The sequence below is a fragment of the Antedon mediterranea genome, chromosome 5, assembly GCF_964355755.1.
Source record: "Antedon mediterranea chromosome 5, ecAntMedi1.1, whole genome shotgun sequence".
Lineage (NCBI taxonomy): Eukaryota > Metazoa > Echinodermata > Crinoidea > Comatulida > Antedonidae > Antedon > Antedon mediterranea.
The window spans coordinates 4,713,930-4,737,675 of NC_092674.1; the positions used below are offsets into that span (position 1 = coordinate 4,713,930).

General features: G+C 31.0%; 1 protein-coding gene and 1 pseudogene across 1 annotated transcript in view; one reads left to right on the forward strand and one right to left on the reverse strand.

The window, feature by feature from the left end:
• Positions 1 to 23,746, reverse strand: part of LOC140048502 (protein dachsous-like) — a 67,569-nt gene that overhangs the window by 38,361 nt on the left and 5,462 nt on the right. The window lies entirely within an intron of this gene.
• LOC140050627 (5S ribosomal RNA) lies at positions 22,378 to 22,495 on the forward strand (annotated as a pseudogene).

Below are 23,746 nucleotides of genomic sequence, written 5' to 3' on the forward strand. Positions count from 1 at the left end.
AAATACCATGAGGCAATTAGTACCATTATTGTGTCTCATATAAACTGAAACGAGTACAATGAAATCCAAAACATTTTTAGTGGCACCTTGGAGAATAGTAAAGCAGGAACTGTAGGTTGTCAGTAGGAATAGGCGAATAGCTCAACATGGGTAGACCTACTAATGACCTTAGGAGATCGGAATGCGATGAATAGCAACAGAGAAGATGTACAAAGAGAACAGAAACAGAAAGTGGAGGAACTTGATAATTTGTATTAATCTATATAATATTATAGAGAAAATTATTATATTATTTAAAGATGTACAGTATTGTCCCCTAAAAACATGAAAAATGAAGATTAGTAAGGTCATAAGATTGCATGTCATTTTGCAGTAATAAAGTTAATCATTTTCGTAGGGAAAAAAAAAATAAATAAAATAAACGGGTTAGATTCAACCAAAAACCCACTGATTTCCAGTAAATTTTTGAAAATACAGTTTTTCGGGTAAAAATTTTTTTTTTTTCAATCCAATTTTTTATGAAAGTGATTTACTATTGTGACATTAATATGGCATATTTAAGAAAAAAAATGTAATAAATTATTCTTTTGAGGGAACAATATATATTTAAAGTGGTCCAGATTGTAAAATGAAATAAAATATATATCTCTATATTATATGAAAACATATTTGTCAGATATTTTTAAAGAAAGCGGTCCCACTGTTTCTGCAAAAAATGCGGTTGAAACTAATACCAATGCTGTCTTCATTGGCAACGGAATTTAATCGACTATTATATGGACGTGGTACGGAGAGTCAAATAGAATAAAGAAGGTCAAATCAGAGGGGGAAAACGGTCGAGAGAAACTGCCATATTTAAAAACAAGACCCAGCTACTGAAAATAAAAAGTAGCCTAGGGCAAGTGACTATTAGGTTTCCTGTATAGGTAGCTGTCAATGGACTAAAAACACCTGGCTGCTGTACCTACAAAACGTGTTACCGTTACTAATGCTAGGCCTACCTGAAGCATTATTGAGTCACTATATTGTGCCTACAAACAAAATGTGTTACCATTACTAATAATAGGGTTAGCTTAAGCATTACTTGAGTCACAATACTGTATATCATAAATATACTGTATTCTATGTATATATAAGGTAATGCTATGATGATGAGACATTTTAAGCTTTATCTGTTTGTAATATCATGAACTATACTGAATGTTATGTGTTTAACTAGCTCTATACAGAAAATGATATAAATATATGAAGCAAATGTACGCAATGGATCCATAAATACTTTCACAAATAAATCACATTTACATTTTGGTTTTAACAATGCACACATGCAGTCATCTATCTAGCCTCCTTTGAATTTAGAATAATAATAATATTTTCTCAAGACAAAATCCTTTTAAGAGTAAACTTTTAGTTTTTTATAAAACCGAACACACAAAACTTTAACATATAAAACGCTTTTAAAATTGTAGATTAAGAATAGTAATAATATTTTCTCAGCCTAAATAGGAGAAATATATGTTAGTTACTATGGTAATAGAAGTCAATTTCTCATTGAGTGTTCAAAATTCTAGACACAAAGTCTGTGCCATAATGCTATTGGAATTACAAACTATTATTAACTATACTTATTTATTATATGCATTATGGTAATGAATCATGTGTCCTATCCTATATAATGTGTCTAATATCTTATTACTGGAATGCTTCCATAATATATTTTCTTTTGACAATACAGTAGATGAAAACTAAAAATATAAAACAGTAAACCCATATCAACAGAAAACTTTCAAGACCAAATGAACAACCCTTAAGCTCTGTCTACACTATCAAACTAGTTTGACGAAAAAAGTGTGATGTGCCAAAATATGATAGTGATACAGTATACCCAAATATGGAAGAGATATGACATCGTCGTTTTTTCACATAAAGTTTGATACTGTAGTGTAGACAGGGTTTTACAGGGGTATCCACTGAATATATTAATTATTAGCTGTAGTTTAAAAAAACATTATTTACCCTCTTATATGTTTCATGGGAGAGTATCCCCCCTACAGTAAATAGGTTGTCCGAAATAAAGGTTCTATTGTATTTTTTCTATTTCTGTGGGTTTTTTTTTTACCAGGATTAATCAATATTTTTTAGAAATTAAACTATGTACCAGTATCTCACTTTCTTCACAATCTTAATTTTACTAGTGTTTATTTGTCAAGCAAAACTTTAAACAATAATGGCATCAAAATAAAGAATAAAGAAGTGTATTTACGCGGTCTTTGACCTGGTATGTTAAAGCCAAAAGCACTACCACAACTCACCTCAGTAGCCATACAATATAAATTATGTTTTATTCAGGCTAATTTGATAACCTAGAAATTTAACATAAATGAATAAGATATCAAATTTGATGCGGTTTTAATCAATAACTTTATGTCTTGAGAATTTAAAACAATTACATTTTTTAGTAGAACCGTCATAAAAAACCACAAGAGGAAATTGGTACATTAAATATGATTTAAGGTGACCGAGACGCTTCTTTTAAATTATCGTTTAATATATTACCATTTAGCATAAGTGACCAATTTATTAATTTTATGGCGTAAATTTTAATAATTTTGCGCCGGTTTGGGTATAAAAAAAAAACAGAAAAAGGTTTAAACAGGAAACATAATGTAATCTTGATCAAACTATTTGTAAAACATTTATAATCCGGTACTAAGGAAGATATAATTGGGAAAAAATGGATAACTAAGGTCAACAAGTTCAAGAGACAAAAAAGGAATAACAGAAAGTTTAAATGTATTACTGTACAGTACTTTAAAGATTTTATTAGACTTAATTTGCATATTTCAAAGAATTAAAATTGTTGAAGTCCACTTGAAAGAACACCAGTATTACTGTATTATTACTTTAAGAACCAATATAATGATGTACTTTTCCTTCTCATTCAACAGAAAGCAAGTATTGTAATTAATATAAATAAGCTTTTGAAATCTGTTGGTGTTTTTTTTAAGTTTTGAAAAGCAGTTCTAATTTATATGTTTACTGTAAAGTTTTAAAAATATGTTTCTAATCTTGATTTTAATGATGTAGCCACAAGAAAAGGAACAACGTCTATTCACTTTTCAAGCCACTGGGTTGTCAAACGCCTCTGTGAAAAAGTGGTCAGGTTCAAACCTCACCATCCGTACTGGTGGCTACTTCCCTAAAGTTCCTATTACATAATTTTAAATTATAATATAATATCACATATTTTTGCAATGTATCAACAATTTCCGATTAATGAGTGACAGGCTGTGTATAGCACAATAAGGTAGGATAGTTATTGCAATTGATATCTCCAGTCTTACACAGACATGGATCAAGGCTATGGAAGCTTAATTAAGATACCTCAGCAATCTAACACCTTAACCTTTCATTATTACTACTAATGAGGTTGATATAAACAACTTCAGGGGGGAATAAAATCCATTAACAATGACAGGTGAATTTAAATTATTTGCAGATGAATTTCAATTTTTATATAGGGAGCTATCAGTTTAGATGTAAAGTTGTAATTAAACTTAAACTATGAATAGTTAGAAGGGGTGTCTAAGAAAATGTTATCTTTTCATATCATGGCTATCTATCTAGTGAGCACATTCAATTCTGTTGTTGGTTTATCAAGGCATGAAATAGACTATACAGTAAGTATAACTAATTTAAAAATATTATTTAATAGGTTCAAATACAGTATTATATGGAAAAAAAGTTACTGTTAAATACCACCATTTGTTTATATACTAAAATTATAAAATGTAAAAAATATATAGCTTAGTCAGCAAAGATTGTACAGTATATCTATGTACACAGTACTACTTTTAATAATATTAACCTAATATTTATTTAATTTGATATATATAAACACAGTAGGCAAAGAACATTAATTCTAAACCGCCCGGTGATATACTGAAATTTAGTTAATTAATTTGAAACGATAAAGATGAGGAAATCTGTGAGAATGAGAAAAAGTGGCCCCAACCGAGACTTGAACTCGGACCGTCTGCTTGATATGCAGTTGCCCTAACCATTAGACCATATAGATATATAGCACAAAATAAATAAAATAAAAGAAAACAGTAAGATGTAACTTATTGAATTGAAACAACTTCTTCTTTAGCTTTTTAAGACACACGTAAAATCCATCTATATCAAACACATTAGAAGTGAAATACGATCATCTCATGTCTAAATGTTAGCCTCCAATAGTGTTAGTAATGTGAATATTTCAATGTTGAGTCTGGGGATGTTTTATGAGGTTTTTACAAGCTGATCAGTGGTACCGCTTAAGAAGTAAATCTACTACTAACTTCTCCAATAATTCAAAGAAAACCCAGGAGAATACTGCACTTGCTCATCAATCTGTTTCAGCTATAATAAATACAACATTTCAAATCTCTTAGATAGTTAGAGATGAAGTACCTGGTCAATCAAAAATGTTTAGGTTAAAAAAATAATATAGAGAAAAGACATTTATTCAAACTGCCAAAGTTAAGCCCTATTTATTATAGTTTTACTACAGAAAATTACACAAACCAACAGTGGTGTTGGTAGTCTATGAGTGCTGCTTATCATCTCTTTTCCTAATTGTATCCTCTCTTCGGAGAGAGTGGGCTATATTGTCGGTTTATCCAGGTAAGGTGGCACGAAATAGACAGGTCTTTTTTTAGATACAGTATAACAATTTATAAAATAAGTATCACTTGAATAGGGTTTGGCCAAACATAGTTTGTTGATCATTTGTTTCATATAGTAAGTGTTTCCTTAATAGAGGTGTCTCCTTAATAATGGAGGCTGTACTATAGAAGATAACAAAATTAAAGATAAATTTGATCTGGTAAAGTTGCCTTAACATTTCAATTTAATTTATATTTGATTTAGTATAGAAAGAAAAGTTCTGTTTATTACATGAACAATGATTTCACTATAAGTTTGCGAGCGCCGGAAGTACTGTACTTAAAACAATTATTATAAGCAATCAATCACGATTACAAATAGCTTAAAAAAAAATCCTAAATAGGTTATGAAAATATTGGTCAACAAATCGACTTTGGTAGCAGACACAATTTAGGAATGAAGAAATTGGAATAAAACTTAAAACAAACCAGTGTACTTTCTATAAATATTTGGCAACATAAATATGTTTTAAAATATAAAAACTGAATAATGGCCTCCTGTATGTCGGTTTATCTGAGTATCTCAACACACTAAAATTTCTTCCATGTAAATACAGTATATAAGAAAATACGCCAATGAAATAAGGCAATAAAAACTGAATAATGACCAATGTCAGTTTATCCAGGTAAGCTAGGCACGACACAACAAACTAAAATGTATGTCTTCCCTGTAAATACAGTCACATAACAAAATATTTTATAACACCAATGAGATTAGGCTATAAGAACATTAAAGCTGCAAACATTCTGCAAAATGTGTACATTATGATACATACAAAATCTGATAAAATGTTAAGAGGATTAACAATCCTTAGAGATATCAAAACATGGTCCATAAATCATAAAGTAGCAACAATAAGCTTCGGAAGCGAGTCTAAAAGTAAAGCGGATGAAAGGATTTGTTAACAGAATTTTTGTAAGATACAAACCCTAAGCTCAAACTACACTATCAAATTTTATGTGACAACAAAATGTGATTTGCCTATAGAGTATCACGGTGTGACATCACAACAATAGAGGGCGCTGCATGATTGCTAGACAACCAAAAAATGCGTTCAGCGCTACTATGTTGATAAAACAGTAAAGATCTGTATTTCTATCAAATTATGTATCTTAGCTTGATTTTTTTTAAACTTAAACTGTAGTTGAAGAATAAATAGATTATTAAAAACAAATATTTAGTGATCTTTTGAAATTTTAGTTTGTTTTTATTGAAAATTATTAAGTTTTAAAATGACTACTTCAATAAGCCTATTCCAAACCATTGGTGATCTTGGAGTCACTCAGACAGGCTGAACGCATTTTTGGTTGCGCTAGCAACCACGCAGCGCCACCTACCGTCGTGACGTCAGCACCGTGATACTCTATATATGAACATGATGATGTCATGTATCACTACCAAATTTGGGCATATCACTACCATATTTGGACACATCACACTTTTTTTTAGTCAAACTAGTGTAGACAACAGAGCAATAGAAATAACAATTGAATATAACTTCATAAGCTGTATAGTACTGCAGGTAGACTTGCCCCAAGTCTGTATTTATTGTCTTTTTTTTATTTATTTGTTTTTATTTCGACCGCGATTTTTGTCTGAAAATACAGACTTGTGAAACACGTATAGAAATCGATTTGCAAACCGCAAACATCCGATAAGAATGACGTAGTTTATCATACCGTATTTGGCTATATGGGGCGGGCGGTATGTAAATATGGATTTCGAATCAACCAATGATCATTTTGTTTCAAAATGAAAAAGATCAAGTACGTACGCACAGTGTGCTGAATGTACGATCGAGACTGAACAACTGTTGAAATATAAAATCGTGTTGCCAAGTTGTTTATTAATTGTTCTGGCCTAGGCCTCCTTCGTAGGCGGGTTCGTAGGGCTACTCAACTCGTACGTATGACCTTCCAAATAAAACGCCAATAAGGTACATACCACTACCGACCGGCACACAACAGGGCTACACCACCATCCACACAGAACAGGACTGGGTCTGGGTGGGAATTAAATCAAATTTTCTCCGCATAATAAATGATCCATTCAATGTTTGATTTGGCGGAGAAGCTTATAGCCTATCATATCACGACGAGTTTTCATGTTCTTGGGAAAAATCTCATCAAATGTTTACCAGACTACTACTAGGCATATAAAATCATTTTTAGCCTTCAGAAACTTTCATCAATGTACCCAAGTACACATTGTCTAAACGTAACATAGCGCATGCGCATCGTCTTAGACGTTGAGTCTTTGAAATTCTGAAATATGAATATTAAAACGACGTACGAGTGAGTAGCCAATGGCATGCGGCTGAAACTAGTCAACTGGATAATTTATGCACCAAGAATTCTTGGTGTCAAACCACGTGACTTATGCGTGTTTCCCCAGACGGAGTATCCAAACTCAAGTAATACACGTATGAAACGCCATATGTGCAAAAATATTTATATTTTTACAAAACTCCGTCTGGAGCCCAGACTATACTGCAGGCTTTAAAAATAAACTTCACATATAAACATTCGATGAGTGGGAAAAAATGAAGGCCTATCTTCGATCAACACAATTACATCCATAACATGAGGACAAGGTTTAAAAAAACACTGTGCCTAAAAATACTACTGTACTATTCAACCAATTAAACTAGTAGTATGGCCAATACTTAATTAGATAAAGACAAGATATAGTGTTGATACAATACAGGTCATATTTCTCTACTATTGCTTTCAACACTGCATTCTATATTCTGTATAATTGTCCGAGGTGGCCCAATTACTTTGAAAAAATAGGTAGAAAATCCCAACAGACTCACAAACATTTATAACTTCTTTTGCTAGAAAAGATTTACCTAATAATGTATGATACAAAAGTACAAAGGTCCTGGGCCAAGTATAGGTGATGTGTTGAACTTCCGTCAGTGACGAGTTAATTGGTATTCACAATGGGAGATGTTCAATTTTTGTTCTAAACTTCAGGGAAAATATCTAATTGAATATATTTTATTTCGTTTAGGTGACACTGTGTAATTGGTTACTGACCTCTACAGAATTTTGGGTTTATGTACCAAAGTAGCTAATAACATTAAGAATATAACAATTGGTACAGTATAATAGTAACTGCTGTGTAACTAACTTTAATTTAACTAATTTGTAATTTATTATACAAATTGTTAATAGTTCTATTGTTTGAAGGTTTGCAAGGTAAATTACATTAAAGCAAATTATTTTATTTATATGTAGGCATATTTTTATGATTTTTAATAACAAGTGTAAACAAAGTTTTTGACAAGTCATGACAGTGCATTTGTCGTAAGATGTCAGGCAGGATTCGAACCTGAGACCATTGAATTGGTGCCTAGCACCTAAACTTGCCTTCCTCAATGTTAATGTACTATTTAACATGGAGTTACTCCACTGTTAACATGTACAAAATTAGCATGTTGTTTTGATAGAAGTATACAATTTTCGAAAAAATTTCCACCCAGTCGCCAAATATCTCATAAAGTTTGTAATGTCACATGTAATTTACAAACATTGTTGGTTGTAAACAGTCAGTGATGAAAAATTGGTGCCTCTGAGATAGGGTTCACTGCACTAATTTGTCACATAGAAAATCAAGGAATGTCACTAAAAACTGCTGAAAAATTTATTTGAAAAACAGTTAGCTTTCCTGTATTAGTAACTTGTGTACAGTATTCATTACTGTATATAGATGAATATATGGAAGACAGAATCACTGGAAAGTGATATTAATAATCTGTGTACAGCACAGCAATGTTAGGGTACTGTATACAGACAAAAATGGAAAATGAAATCACTGAAAACAAATGATTACATAGCTGATAGTTAGCTACATTGTGTGTTGCTATTCTACTTTCCATAGTTATATATTATATCATATATTCCATATATGGACATAATAATGTCAACATTTTTGGGCACATCATTACTATATATTATTATATAAACTAGTTTGATAGTGTAGACAGATCAATATTGGTCAATGCTGATCATTTCAGGAAGGCAATTTGGAAAGCAACATAAAAAAACAACAGGAGGTTGAATTCATCAACAATTAACTGCGTTAATGTTACTAGGTTATGGAGGCACTATGCTCACATGGATGTGACATAATTCAGTTATTTAATAAGCCCAGCAGTACGATAATGTTTAAATTGAATTACTGTACTTTACTGTAAATAGTCATCAATTTAAATATTGAATCTCAAATAATTTTCGGTTTTAAGAATATATGATAAGTAGACCTAATTATTTATATAATAATAACTGGTTATTTTTTTTAATGAAATTTAAAGTTCGAACTAATTATTTTTATATTATACTACTGTGTGCAGTTAATATTTAAGTTATTTTGCCTATTTCACATTTTCTTATCTTTGATTTATCAATTGAGATATCTATGTAATTTAATAACTATAGGATAATTTAATAAATTCCACATCATATTCATTATATAGATTACCTGACAGATGACAAACCTGCCTCTAGGTCATATACAGTATATACCGATCAATTATGTCTATATTTATTATATAGATGAGATATTAAAATTATATATAGTGTATGCTGTTATACAATTTAAAACAGCTCATCCATGATAAAATACTATAAAATTGATTATTATAGTAATGGGGAATAATAGTCAATGCTATAAGAGGGAGTAAAAATTAAGTTATTGAACGTGTATAACATAATAAATACTGTATTGATTGGAATTGGTAAAATTACTTGATTTAACACAAACATATAATCTACGAGCATACTGCATCTGTTCTGAGGGTCCCAAATGATCAGCAAATGCTGGATGGATCACCCTCATTAAATATGGTTAAAATAAATAAATAAAAAATAAATCAAGCAAAAATTCACCTTGGCTAAACACCTCCATTGAACTTCTAACTATTGAACTAATGAAACTGTCTTGAAAGTAGTTTAATTGGTTTATTTTGATGGAAAGATATTGTTTTAGTGTCTTTAATTTTAACTAGTATTTGTAAGCCTTGTAAAACATAAGACTAGTCCACACACCAATTCACAAGCAGGACATATCTCAACATTAATATAGAATGTAGATTGACATTTCTAATGCTTTGTCCACACTATCAAAACCTTATGTGACAAAAAAAATGTGATGTGTCCATATTGATATGATGAGGTCATATCACTACAATATTTAAGAATATCACTACCATATTTTGGCAAATCACACTTTTTTTTCCAAAGTAGTTTGATAGTGTAGACAGAGCTTAAGAACATGATTTTGTAAAGTTAGTATGATGATAGTTAGGTAAAATAGTATTTCAGTCAATAAATGTTACAGCTAACTAACCATTGCACAATGATACCTCAAAATAACTACTATTTTATAACAAGTTAAAATGGATAAGAAAAAAAAACAATGAGATAGATAACAAAATACTATAATTATTTTGACGATTGTCAGAACAACTCATGTAACATGAGAAGAAGTACAAACTTGTGACTTTCTCACCCGCTGTGTTTTTCGTGAGTGTGACACAATACTCCACAAAAACCTTCTGGTTCATATAAATATTGTTACCATTTTGTGATAAATATGAAATGAATGATATTGATATATTCCCATTTAAAGTTTGCACAGTGACATACAAAGACAAAACTCACCTGTATACCAGATGTTGACAAGAAGAGATGATTGTTTGTAATATGAAAAGAAAAAAAATAATATAGGCTAGTACAATTAAAAACATGGTTTAAAAATTCAATAGATTTAACACATTTATTAAATTAAAATTTAAAAATTGATTTAATCGATTCATAATACAGTGGATTAGAACTCCTTTCGAAAGTGTCTCTTTAATAGGGGTGTCACAAAAGCCTATTGTCCCTCATTCTTTATATGAGAAAGAGTCCTTTTTTATTATTGGTACTCTCCTTTTAAACAAAGAAACTTTAACTGAACTCATAACAAGTACATTTTAAATACAAAAAAGTACTTTATTTATGCATCTGTATGTCCTCTATAACATATATCATTACATTATACACAAAAATATCGAAATTGTTACATATTATCTCAAGATAAAATATTTCTATAAAAAGTAAGCCTTAAATTATAAACCAACATTAAGGTTACTTTTTACAAGTTTTATAATATATTAACATGGATGAACTTAGTATAAAAGTAGGTTATCTTAATGTCAGAACATTGAGAATAAGTGACATAAAGATCACTGCGTTCAAAGCCGAAAGTCAGTATTCTATAAACACATAATGCATTATGCAATAAAAGTGAAAACATCCTTAAAGGTATCTATATGATTGGCTATTCATATTAATTTACATTACAGTAGAATCCCTATTTTAAAGCTCTGTTTAAACACATTATATGACAAAAAAGTGTGATATGCCCAAATATGATATATGGGCACATTTTTTTTCACATAAAGTTTGATAGTGCAGACAGATGGTTTGGGACCAAACAAAAGTGTCCCTTTAATAGGTACAGTATATCCTCTGGATAGTGTAGTGCCACTGTATTACACAATTTGCCAATATAAATACTGGACAGATAATGCCCTACGTGGATATACATTAGAGAATCAGGCGCAAGTGCCGATGGGCCATGAAATCTGATGAAATTTTCAAAAACTGTAATGATGTATTATACCAACTTTTTAATATGACATACAATATTAAAGATATTCTTCACATGTGATATTATGATCTCATAGGAATACTGTATGTATAAAAATTAATAGTTCTAAACTCCACCTTTGACATTAAAATGCTTTGTTAGGTACATACTTGTCTTAAAATGAGATATGAGATATGTTATACTATATTTACTACATTCAAAGAGCAGTTCTTAATCAGATAAAAAATGTATGTTAAAATATGTGGTACCACACTCCTTAAAAATGAATATTCTAAAATGATTTCTAGGTTATTATTAAAGTAGGAAAATACTCTTAAAACAATTTCTATTCTCATAGACCCCATTTACACTTACAATTTAGGCCGGCCCTGGGTCGGCAATTGATAAGTGTAAATACTCCAAAAAGTTAGGCCGGCCCTGGGCCGGACGCAGATCTGGGCCACCTCTCCAGGTAGGTTCAGGAGCGGCTTTTACGTTTGACCTTTTTATGAGGTTGTCGTTATGACGATCCGACATTCTCAGTACATACCTTCCTCCTTTTCGGGCGACAATTTGTTTTCTTCATTATATAGTTAAATTTATTTTTAGACATCTTCTTTCAATAAAGTATTCCTCCGCTTGTTTCGCATATACATAAAATATAGCCATATTATATATAAAACAGTGGGGTTCATTTTGTTTTTAATGGGACAAAAAACAACAATTTATACAGTATAAATATAAAACGGTCGGTTCGCGCGGAGAGTTGAATTGACGATCGAGAGAGAAAAATGTAAACAAACTGTACTTCGTATCCCAGCATGCAATGGTACTTCCGATAAAATTATTTACGACCAGTAATCTGCGTCGCTAGTGTAAACGCTCTGGGGCCGGCCTAAAAGGTAAATATTTGCAACCGGCCCAGGACCGGCCCTGGACCCAAACGTAAGTGTAAATGGGGTCTTAGATTCTAAAAATTATCAATCATAAGTTTCCAGTACTTTGATATTTTTTGGGGGAAATATTTAATTATTAATATGATGTATATTTCATTGTTTGTGGTATGCAGCATACTATGTTAAACACATACAAATACATCAAGTGCAAGCCTGTAGCCAACAGGAGGTTGTTTTTTTTTTCACAAAAATGGGCTAAAATCGTCATAAGCTAGGCTAGCTATGCCTATTTACCATACTTTCACTGCTCATCAATAGTTTTAAAAAGTCAATTCAGGAAAAGAAAGAGGGGAGGGGTGGTGTTCGAAATTCAAAATATTTTTCAATAACTATATAATATATTTTTAGTCAAATTTTCCAATGACAAACATCTATAATTAACATTAAAATATTATTATGTATACATTTTTTTATTGTCTATATATCAACCATCAACGAATAAATTTCAGTTAATTATAGATTTTGGTACAACATTGATTTTCTTATTGTAGAAGAATATAATTATGCAACAGCTCAATGTGTATAATTATTATGTTATGCTTTATCTAAGATAGCCAGGTGAATTCTGAAAACAGCAAGGTCAGCCAGATGACTTTGTAACCAATGCAATCATCATAAATCCGTTTAGAGACAGAGAAGAAAATAAAAAAGACGGCTTGAAAATGCATATGATTATGTTTAGAATATAAAGTAGAAATTAAACACAGGAAATATGATATGAAATATTAAACATTTTGCTCTTGTTGTTTCGAGAAACTTTGAAAATGAAATATTAAGACAATTCGGCAAGATTTTCAATAGCATAAAGTATCCTTACTTTATATGTTTTTAATTTACCGAGTTACATAAGTACTTAAAGTGAAATGTAGCCTGTATAAAGAAATAAAAGCGCCATAAAATACCTAGTTACAGATAGTATTCAACTGCACTGAAAGACAAGAGGAAGTGTTTTAAACAGTAGTATTTCAGCATAATGATGTATTGTGGAGCAATATTATTAATATTAGTGATATTATACTATCTAATGATCTTTAAGTAGTACTTCTTTAGCCAAAGGCTTATTTTTAAAACAGAACTATGTATGTGTCTCTTCCTTTTAATAAAAACTTGAAAGATAAACCTGAAATAATCTACACTACCTAGCTAAGAAGATTCATCATTTCTTAGTACTGTACATATAGTTATATGATATACAACCTCAGAAATTCACAAAGTGTTCGCCTTACATTAGCCAAAATCTTATTTTTAAAACAGAACTATGTACGTGTATGGCTCTTCCTTTGTATTAAAACTTAAAAGATAAACCTGAAATAATCTACACTACCTAGCTAAGAAGATTCATCATTTCTTAGTACTGTACATATAGTTATATGCTATACAACCTTAGAAAGTCACATAATAAAGCCTTTTTATTACTACAGTACTACTGTAATATTGATTTCTAGCTTCTATGGGAGATGCTTTAGTTCAGAACATTTGAATCCATAGCAAAACAAAAGGCATTAAAATACATAATAGAAAAAATAATGTATTTTCTTCACAGTGCCACCATAAATCATAAGTATTAGCATCTCATGTAATTTTATCAGCATTTCCTTTGTAGAAATAGCTTTTATATTCCTGTACTGTAGAGCATAATTAGAATTTTTGCAAATGACATGCATTATTTTATCACTTCTTCTCACACCTTGTAATGTTATATGCAAATAAAATTACTAAATGTACATACATATACTTTTAGTCCCATTCTTGTATAAGAAAAGAAAATGATTCATTGATTCTCATTGTATTTGTATACCTTTTTGTATTTAAAATGCATTAAGAAAAAAAGTTTATTTCATAATATATTATGTATTGCTTGTATGTTCTGGAAAACTGAATCACTTGTCACATTCAAACAACTCTTAAAATCCCACCTTTTTAATTTGCATTTTTAACATTATTCTTGTATGTTTAATGTTCAAAATTCTATTATTGTCTTTGGTAAGAAGACGAATAACTTGACTTTCATGTGCATCTATAGGCTTTTAACTACAGTAGAACCTGTGTTTTACGTACCCTGATTTTACGTTCCCTTGATTTTACGTACGCTTAAAATAACCGATGACGTCATCATTTTCTTACATTGAGGGCACAATTTAACAACAACAAAGCAAACAAAGCCACAATCATGGCTGTGTGTGGAATTCTGCTGTGTGTTTGAGTCAAGCTACGCACGTGCATTTAAGCAGCGACTGTTTTTATTGATAGAAAATACAAGAACATTGATATTTTACACTTAATTAAACATCTCACAGCCTGTATATACTGTACAGTACTGTACTGTACTGTACTTTTCTAGTTAGGCCTCACATCTTGCTAGGCCTGCTAGCCTGGCCTGAATAGTCTAGGCAAGGCCTAGCTAGTGACAACCTGCATGCTGTTCAATAAAGTAGACAAACAGGGTAGCCTTTATAGCTACGATCTCTACGTATTTGGGGTCAATTTAAGGTCAACCTTGATTTTACGAATCCTTTGTTTTACGTACGCCTTTCGGTCCCGTACCGTACGTAAAATGGAGGTTCTACTGTACTGTATATTAAGAACAAGTATGAATTTCAGTCACATTTTGAATTCACAAGCTTAATTCACACATTTAATTTAAGCTTAGAGTTATGGAGTTTTAAGAGCGCATAAAACACAAGGACATCACATATTTGCATGTTTTGCCATTCGTGTTTTCAGACAAAAACTCATAAAAACAGCTCTTGATTATAATTTCTTAAGAGCTTGGATTGTTTTTTCTTTTGTATCCGATGAGAAACATGTTTTAACATTTAAAATTGTTCATTACACATACAATCATACGTCTGTATATTAAATAAATAATTCATAGTCTGGGAAATTATTAATCTTATAATTTATTATTAGGAAACTTTCAATTGGCAACAACCTTTTACCTATAAATATTGTTTGTAGTCGTCGTCGGGAATTTACAAAATCTCTGCTGAGGAATCGAATGAGGAAGCATGATCCAATGTATCCACACTTACACAACGATTTAATGTGACATAACTTGTTCATAGGTCTACCATCTTGTAGAGTAGCTTGTCAATGCAAATCAAAAGTATATTATATTATCCTAAAGCTCTGTCTACACTATCAAACTTTATGTGACAAAATAATGTGATGTACCTATATATGGACATGATGATGTCATATCACTACCATATTTGGGCATATCAATACCATATATTTGGGTAGTTTGATAGTCTAGACAGAGCTTTATACAGAGTTTGGTAGGTGACATTCTCTTTCAGAAAGTTCCCATCATTAACATAGCTCTTTGTTTTTAAGGTTTCCTTTAAACAATGAATCCAAAAATAGTTTTGACAGTTGAATGTTATTTATGCCAAGCAAACTATTTTTAACACCTTTACCGTGTTGTTTCATTAAAATTGTGTTGAAACATTTAGATCATAGGTCAGTTTGAGTTGAAATGTATTCTGTATATAGGCCAAAAGTAGGAAACATAAGATTTATACTGTTCATCAGTTAAAAAAACAAGGAACACATTTAAACTGCTATATATACATTGTAGTATAATAGGATTACATTGCCACCTACAGAGAGTCAAGTACTAAATGAATAAAGAATAAAGAAATCCTATGTACAGGTACTGTCTAATATTTCAAATAATATCCACAAACCTAGCAAATGCTAAAGCTCTGTCTACACTATCAAACTTTATGCGACAAAAAAAATGTGCTGTTATATGGACATGATGATGTCATATCACTACCATATTTAGACATATCAATACCATATTTGGAAACATCACACTAGTTTGATAGTGTAGACAGAGCTTTAACATACATAAACGTCCAGTTTTAACAAACAAAGCATGATTCAAGCCCATCTATCTGGCGGACTGCATCAACTGGGAAATCAATAATTGGGAACCAGATTATTAACCATGATAAGATTGTAATTGTTTTCTTTTGTAAAGAATAATCACCTAAAACAATAACAATGAAAATCCAATCAATGAAAACAAAAGATCTGAAAGGCGTGATGCTTCCTATAATAAACAGGTTGAACATTTCATATAAGAATGCAAAAATATGGATGTGAGAGGCGTGTTTAAACTGTTTTTACCAATGTTTTATAGTATTGCATAAATCACTCTTTTACAGTTAGTAGGCCTATGCCTTCCTTTGAAATTAATTATTAATTTTAAGGCAGCTTCAACAAGGCTTTATACACAGTAAGTTTATTATAAAGTAGTACCCCTATTAAGGTGACACCTTCAGGGCTCAACAAAATGTCCCCTTTTAGGGATGTTCCAATGGTTACTGTATAAAAATTATTATTTGTTTTGCTATGTTTTTCCGGTCTGTTAACACACATCACAAGTGAATTGAAAATTACAGACCTATGACTTTCTCAACTACGATTGTCATTATAAAGTAGATACTGTAGGACCAAGCTTTTGGCAAAAGAAGAATCTTGGTACAGATCCAGAACTTAAACATACTGGCTCATGGAATTGGTAACTGCTGTTACCCAGTTACTGTAGTTAGTACAGTATAACCATGGAGGAAACCATGGAGGAAAAATAATTATTATTCCTTCATGTATAACTTTGCACAACATAATTAATACAGCAGTTCTTATGTTTCAGACTTAGGACGCGTTTATACAACACGTTATTACACGCATATTCAACACGCCTACGAGAAGTGTGTTGTATAAAATCGAAGAGATTCCGTGTAATGAGATTTTAATTGCAAAAAAGGCTACTTGGCTGAATCCTAAAATTTTGTGGATTCCCGGTTGCTGTTGGCGTGTTGGAAATGTCCTCATGGTATTGTTTTGACCTCTCATTAAATAAAAGTATGTGTTGTGAAAATGTTGACCAAATCTAGTAGATAATTGTGCATATTTTAACCGATTTAGCACTTAACATTAACGCTAATCAAATGTTGGCATAATTTGGCAAAATGTAGCATAGTTTTATTCTAATTCTAAAACATTTTTTTTTCTAATTTCAAAAGCAGATTTAAAAAATCAATAATTGAATAAACTAAATTTTAAACGAAATCATCCTTTATTAAAATCCTTAATATAAACTTATATTAATTCATAATGCATGCAAGTATATGTACAACTTAGGATTATGAACTACGGTATAACACGGTATTACGATTTCATGTATAACTGCATGGTTTTTGTGGGATTGACCTCGGCCCGTGCAACACGCTAAAAATTAAAGACGTGTTCAAATTTAGGGTGTTGTATAAACACAGCCTAACAGGATGGTTTGTATATAGTAAAACAAGTGATGCCAAAAAAAACAATGTAATGTTTCAACATACAACACTATTACTGTACTGCCTTTCAAGACGTCGCAGGTAATTAACCAAAGACAAGGATTTTCTTTGGCGGTAGCAAACTTTACATAAATTTATCACAGCCTTTAATTACAAGGTGAAATATGAATTAATTACAGAGACATCAAGATGCACTGTCATTGAATGAAGTTTGTTTCAAAATTATTCTGCCCTAATTTTGAATTTTATACAGCTGACTTGAGAAAACCGACACAAACCAGTACTGTTGTCCAAACTCCCAATTAGTGTGAGGTCATTAGCCTTAGGGCTTATTCATACTCTTCAGAAGTTTGACCTCTTGAGATCGTTAGGTCATCTTTAATGCCAGAGAATACTTAACCAAAAACATACCTTAAATTCTGATTTTTTTTTGGTTCACTCTTACAATTAATATTTGAATGAAAGAAGTAACATTTCCAACCTAGCATTTTTAGTCATGTGCAAACATGACTCTACATCTTACAATATCATTCGGTCGGTAAACACCAACTTAAATTTGAGCACGCGACTGCAGCCATGTATATGGCCTTGTTCGTTTTTATATGTTGTATTGTACGTCATGGTGTTGATATTATTCTGGACGAACACAAATAAATGAAACGAAAAAAATGAATATTGTAAATAATTTACACAAACTAACATAAAAATAATAAAACAGCGTTTATGAAAAGAAATGACGAAAATGATATGTACTGTACGTGGTTCATGGATGGCTCCATTATACAGTATTCCCATAGGGAGGCTCAACCCTTCGAACAGAGGGCTATTTTTGGTTTATCTAGGCTAGAGGTAAAAAAGGTAGGCACCAGACTATAATTTCATACATACTAGGCTATATGTTCTTATACTGTATACTGTATTATGCTTGGTAAGGGTACAGTAGCTATAAATACACAAACACATAAAGTAACACCTTTATTGGAACATTATTATCCCACCTTTACTATCAATGAAATGAGCTTTTAATGCATAAAAATACTGAATTCATTATTCACATGTACAGTATGATGGTTTTTCAAGTTTTAACACAATAGGAAATGAGTGACAGGTAATACCTTATTGTTCATTTATTCGTTAACAAAGAAATCCAAATTCACGAGAAATATGATGGATTGAAACAAATTCCTACGTGACAAAATGAGGATAGTAACTAATATTATTATTGAAAAAAGCTATGGTTCATGGAGAACACAAATTTGTTTTTGAAAAAATAATAAAAAGACGAGATGAACTTGACATGTCAAGGTTTTCATATTTAACAGTGATACGATTCTTTCTTTTAGACATAAATTGTAAAAAATTAAACCTAGATTTTATTTTAACAATGGGTGATTTAAAAATAGTTCTTTATACAAATTTTAGAATTTGTTACTAATGTTTCATGAATTTATATAATTTTCTATATTCAAATAACTTAAATCTGTTCAACTATATTTTATATCTGAAATTACATAGAAATAGTATTTGTATTTTAATTAATTTTTCTATTAATAAATATGCTAGGCAAAAAATGAAAATCTACAGTTATTGAGAATTTACAAAATTATACTTGTTGATCAAATATCAAATCAAATATTTATCATTAATTATCATCTTTAATGAGGGTCGATTATTAATGGCCCTCAATAAAACATACAATATTAATATATAAAATAAACAAAAGTTTTGTATAGTAAGTTAAACTATCCTTAGAACTATATAGAGAAACAGAAAAAACCCTTTCCAGCACCTCTGACGGTTGAAATTCTAAGCGTGTGGTTATTATTGGACAAAGTTTACGGTATGTACAGAAGGGGTTACTATAAAGTATTGAATTTTCAATAATGAAGAAGGAGCCTAAAGTAACTAAGTATTAAATTGTCTCAATGTCTTGGTATTTCACTATAATCAATAAAGGCTGTGAAAATGGCCAAATATTGATCAGTCCATTGTTTACATAATACCCAGGACACAATACTATCGTTTTATACAAGATTGTTTCTGTTTGCAAAAGAACACGTTTCAGTATATACATGGGGGCTAGAGTTTGTTTTGTATTGAATACACTGTACAGTAATTGATTTTAGATTAAAGGTTTGAAATACCTAATATGATCAGGATTGTTAAACTGTAGTTTGATACTATGTTAAAAGATACTAAATGTCCTATTGTGAACTATGACATATTAACAGCATATGAATTTTAAATTTTACACTAATTCCAAGAAACTTAAAAAAACCATTTAAAAAAAAATGTTTCAAATTATTTGACATCTATAATAAAACATATGCACCTGCAGTATTTCATTTTACTATTAGTATTATAATAGTTTACTGTTGTACAGGCATAGAGATATTCAGTATTCAGTATACTGTAATATCTCGGGATCTCTATCGTAAATGTAAGCTCGACACGAAGTAGACTAAAGTGCAATTGTTCTCCATTTTAAAACATTAAAAATACATTTTGCTTCAAAGAAACTAGTAAATTGACTAGAATAGAGTATAATAATATATCATTACCGATACTTCATACATGTAAAACCATATTTTATATATAGTAAATTATCTGTGAACCTTTTAAATGTTTGTCACAATAAGGCAACAACAGACAGACAGGTATAATAATTACACTTCCAGCTGTTAATAATGCAGTTCAATACAATTCGCATCAACTATGGAATGATATCTATGATTTTGCGAGTGTGTGAACAAGCAAATGAGGTGTGATAGTGATCCTAGGCTATCAATAACTACAACAACAGCACTTTGCACACATCACTGCCAGGGCTTCAAAGGGCTTTGTCTTGTCTCTGCCCAATGCTCCTCCTGATTCACACACAAGTGCATTCAGTATTCATAAATATAATTGTGTATCTGTAATAGATATTTGTTTTCTGCTTCGAGCTTACACATTTGTGTATGATGGACAGGTCGAGTTGTGAGATATGTAACGATTATTTCTTTGATAAAGCGTATCTCATAGCTTTGTATCGTAACTGTGTTACCAATATTGTAACTGATATTAATTAATATGCTAAGTAAATATTTGTGCTAACGCAATTTAACAATATACTGTACTGTAGTACTCTATAGACTTTTTTTCTACTGCAGTGTTATACCAGGGAGTTACAACTCCCTGGTTATACTGATACAGTAATTATATACATGTGGTACAGTAGTCACCTTGCTTTAAATATGTACTAACAAATATATATGGTAAAATTATAAAATCACCTACAGTACATTAGTCTTTGATTAATTGTAACTGTAATAAAAATGATGAATAATTACAAATTCTGAGGGGTGATCCTTAGAATAGTACAACTATAGTTGATTAAAGTTGATGGGCAGTACTGTAGGTAACATAGGTGATAAAAAAAAAACAATTTTGAATTCATTAAAATTGTATAGTAATATTATAAAGTCCCCTACAGTACAGTTAGTCTTTTATTCATTTTATTTATTTTATTCTAAAATGATGAATAATTACAAATTATTAGAATAGTGTAACTACTGTATAGTATAGTTGAAGTAGATGGGGCAGTACTGTAGATAAAATAGGTGGTGGGAAATTGGGTCATTAAAGGGCCACAATGTCAATTGTTTGCTTGATGATAAAAAAAATCTATTTGAATTCATTAAAATTGTTCAAAGTTTTGCGAAGTTAAAAGGCAAATGTCTGTCACCACTGTTTATGAATTTCATGACTTTGGCAATCAACGGGGTCAAACGAATACATATATTTATAATTTATCAAAATATCCAGTCTCATTAATGGTAGGGACTATGTGCGAGATTACATTCGCGCAAATGATGTCGTGTCTATCCGCACCTGTGCAGGGCATCTAAAAACAAGATTTGATATTTAAATATGATTTACGATATGTACAGTACACTGTAGGGCCTAGTACTGCTACAGTAGTAGATATATGAGTAGCCATACAAATGATGTGTCTATCCTCATCTGTTAAGTACAACTAAACATTGAAACATTGACCTTTTTAGTTCAAAATGAAAATCAACTCATGCATTGAACTTTTAACAGTTTATGTTCAAATTTGTTAGTAGCATCTGGAATATGATTTATATTATTTCTAGCATTTTTGTTAGCCTAGCTGCAATGCTGTTTACCAACAGTACTGTACTGTATACTGCATGTGTCTTGCTGCACCTGTGTTGTGTGAATTAAATGGGGAAACAAGAAACTTTCTTCATTACAGTACATTATTACCTAATTAAATGTCTTTACATCAGTTAATAACTGATATGACAGTTACCTACAATTTCCCTTCCCTATGTGGCTTAAGTCTTATTACAGGCTGTAAAAATTATAAATATAATTTACTTCTCAATATTCAGAAATGGAGTTCAGAATAAACTGTACATGTCTAAAATGTGTTAAATATTGTTAAATATATTAAAATAAAAGTTGCTTATGAATACTGTATATAATAATGCTTACTGTAAAAACATTTTCAATTCTGTACTCTAATTATTCGATTCTAAGTAAAATTTTTGAAAATCAAATAAACCATAAAATAAACGGTAATTGAAATACATTATGATGATAATAAATGGACTTTACCACTGTGGTGGTAAATAGAGCAAGGAATAATGAACCGGACTTTGTGGTCATGGTACAAACATGTAATTAACATGCACAGCATTCATATAGTAAAAAACACATTAAAAGCTATCATGCACAATAACTATAGGCTTATATACGGCTTTACCACGTTGAAACATCGGTTCTCGTCAGATCACCGAAGTTAAGCAACGTTGGGCCTGGTTAGAGCTTGGATGGGAGACCATCTGGGAATAGCGGGTGCTGTATACGGAGCTGGGGTCCCGTTAGGCATTTGAAATCAGCACTGCTGACTCTTATGGCAGCCCCTGCATCTAGTATCTGCCTCAGACCTCTGGTCAAGGTGGGCACTGGACGAGAGAAGCCCTTGATCAATGTCAGGACCAATCAAGGTGCTTTAAACTCTCCTGGCTTTGTTTGTATCAAACCTGTTAGTGGCGGTAATTATCGCTGTTGGTTTCGATTGAATAAAAAAAATAAAAATAAAAAAAATATAGTAAAAAACACATTAAAAGCTATCATGCTCAATAACTATAGTAAAAAGCACATTAAAAGGTATGACTGTACGATCTAGGATCTAAGATATACACTTACTTTACAATATACTAACTGTATTATAATATGAAAAGACTGTGGGCACAGTGGCTGGATAATGGGGTACAAATAAAATAAGCAAAAACTAAATCAAAACTAGTAAAACAGCCAAAAAGAAATTGGAAATTCTGAATACAAATTTAATTTTTCTTGATAGCAAATTTTGATGACAAGATGCTAACTTCAAAATTAAATGCAGACATTATAAATCACATATACAGTACCATTACAGTAGTTTACTTCAATGTACTGTTCCTATGTGGACAAACATTTCAAATTCAATTTAATGAATTTTAAAAATTAATCATCCAGAAGAATAACAAGAAATTGTCTACAGACTTACAGTATTAAATGTGTTTAAATCAGAAACTAGAAAATGCTTAAATTCAAGCCTAATCTTACTTTAATCTTCAGTGAAGAACATCGGCCAACAAAAACAGTCAGAGAATTCTTAACATCAGAGCGAGAATATGTTTAGATCATCAGGCTTAGGTGATTAGATCAGTATTGATGAGTACAGGATTAGTCTGTCTACCAGCAGAAGCTTTTTTACCTTAAAACAGTAGGAACCTAGGCCTACAGAGATTAACGCCCATATACTATGGTATTTGTAAGCTTGTTTGCAACAGACAGTTTTAATTTAAAACAAATATTGAAGTTTGAGTGAGTAAGGCACTTAATTTAAATTTAATTGGCCTTTTTAAGCAACACTTTTTCCGGAATAAAACCACATATTTTAATCATTTACTGAAGGTTGGAAATGACTCCAATTAAAACTGGAGAAAATTGGAAAAAGTCAGGAGGATAAAATAATTGATTATTAAATTAGCTTGGCTAATAGACTAACTATAGTTAGGCTTACATACATATAACAGCCAATGCTGGACATGTACTGTAGTTTGAAAATTG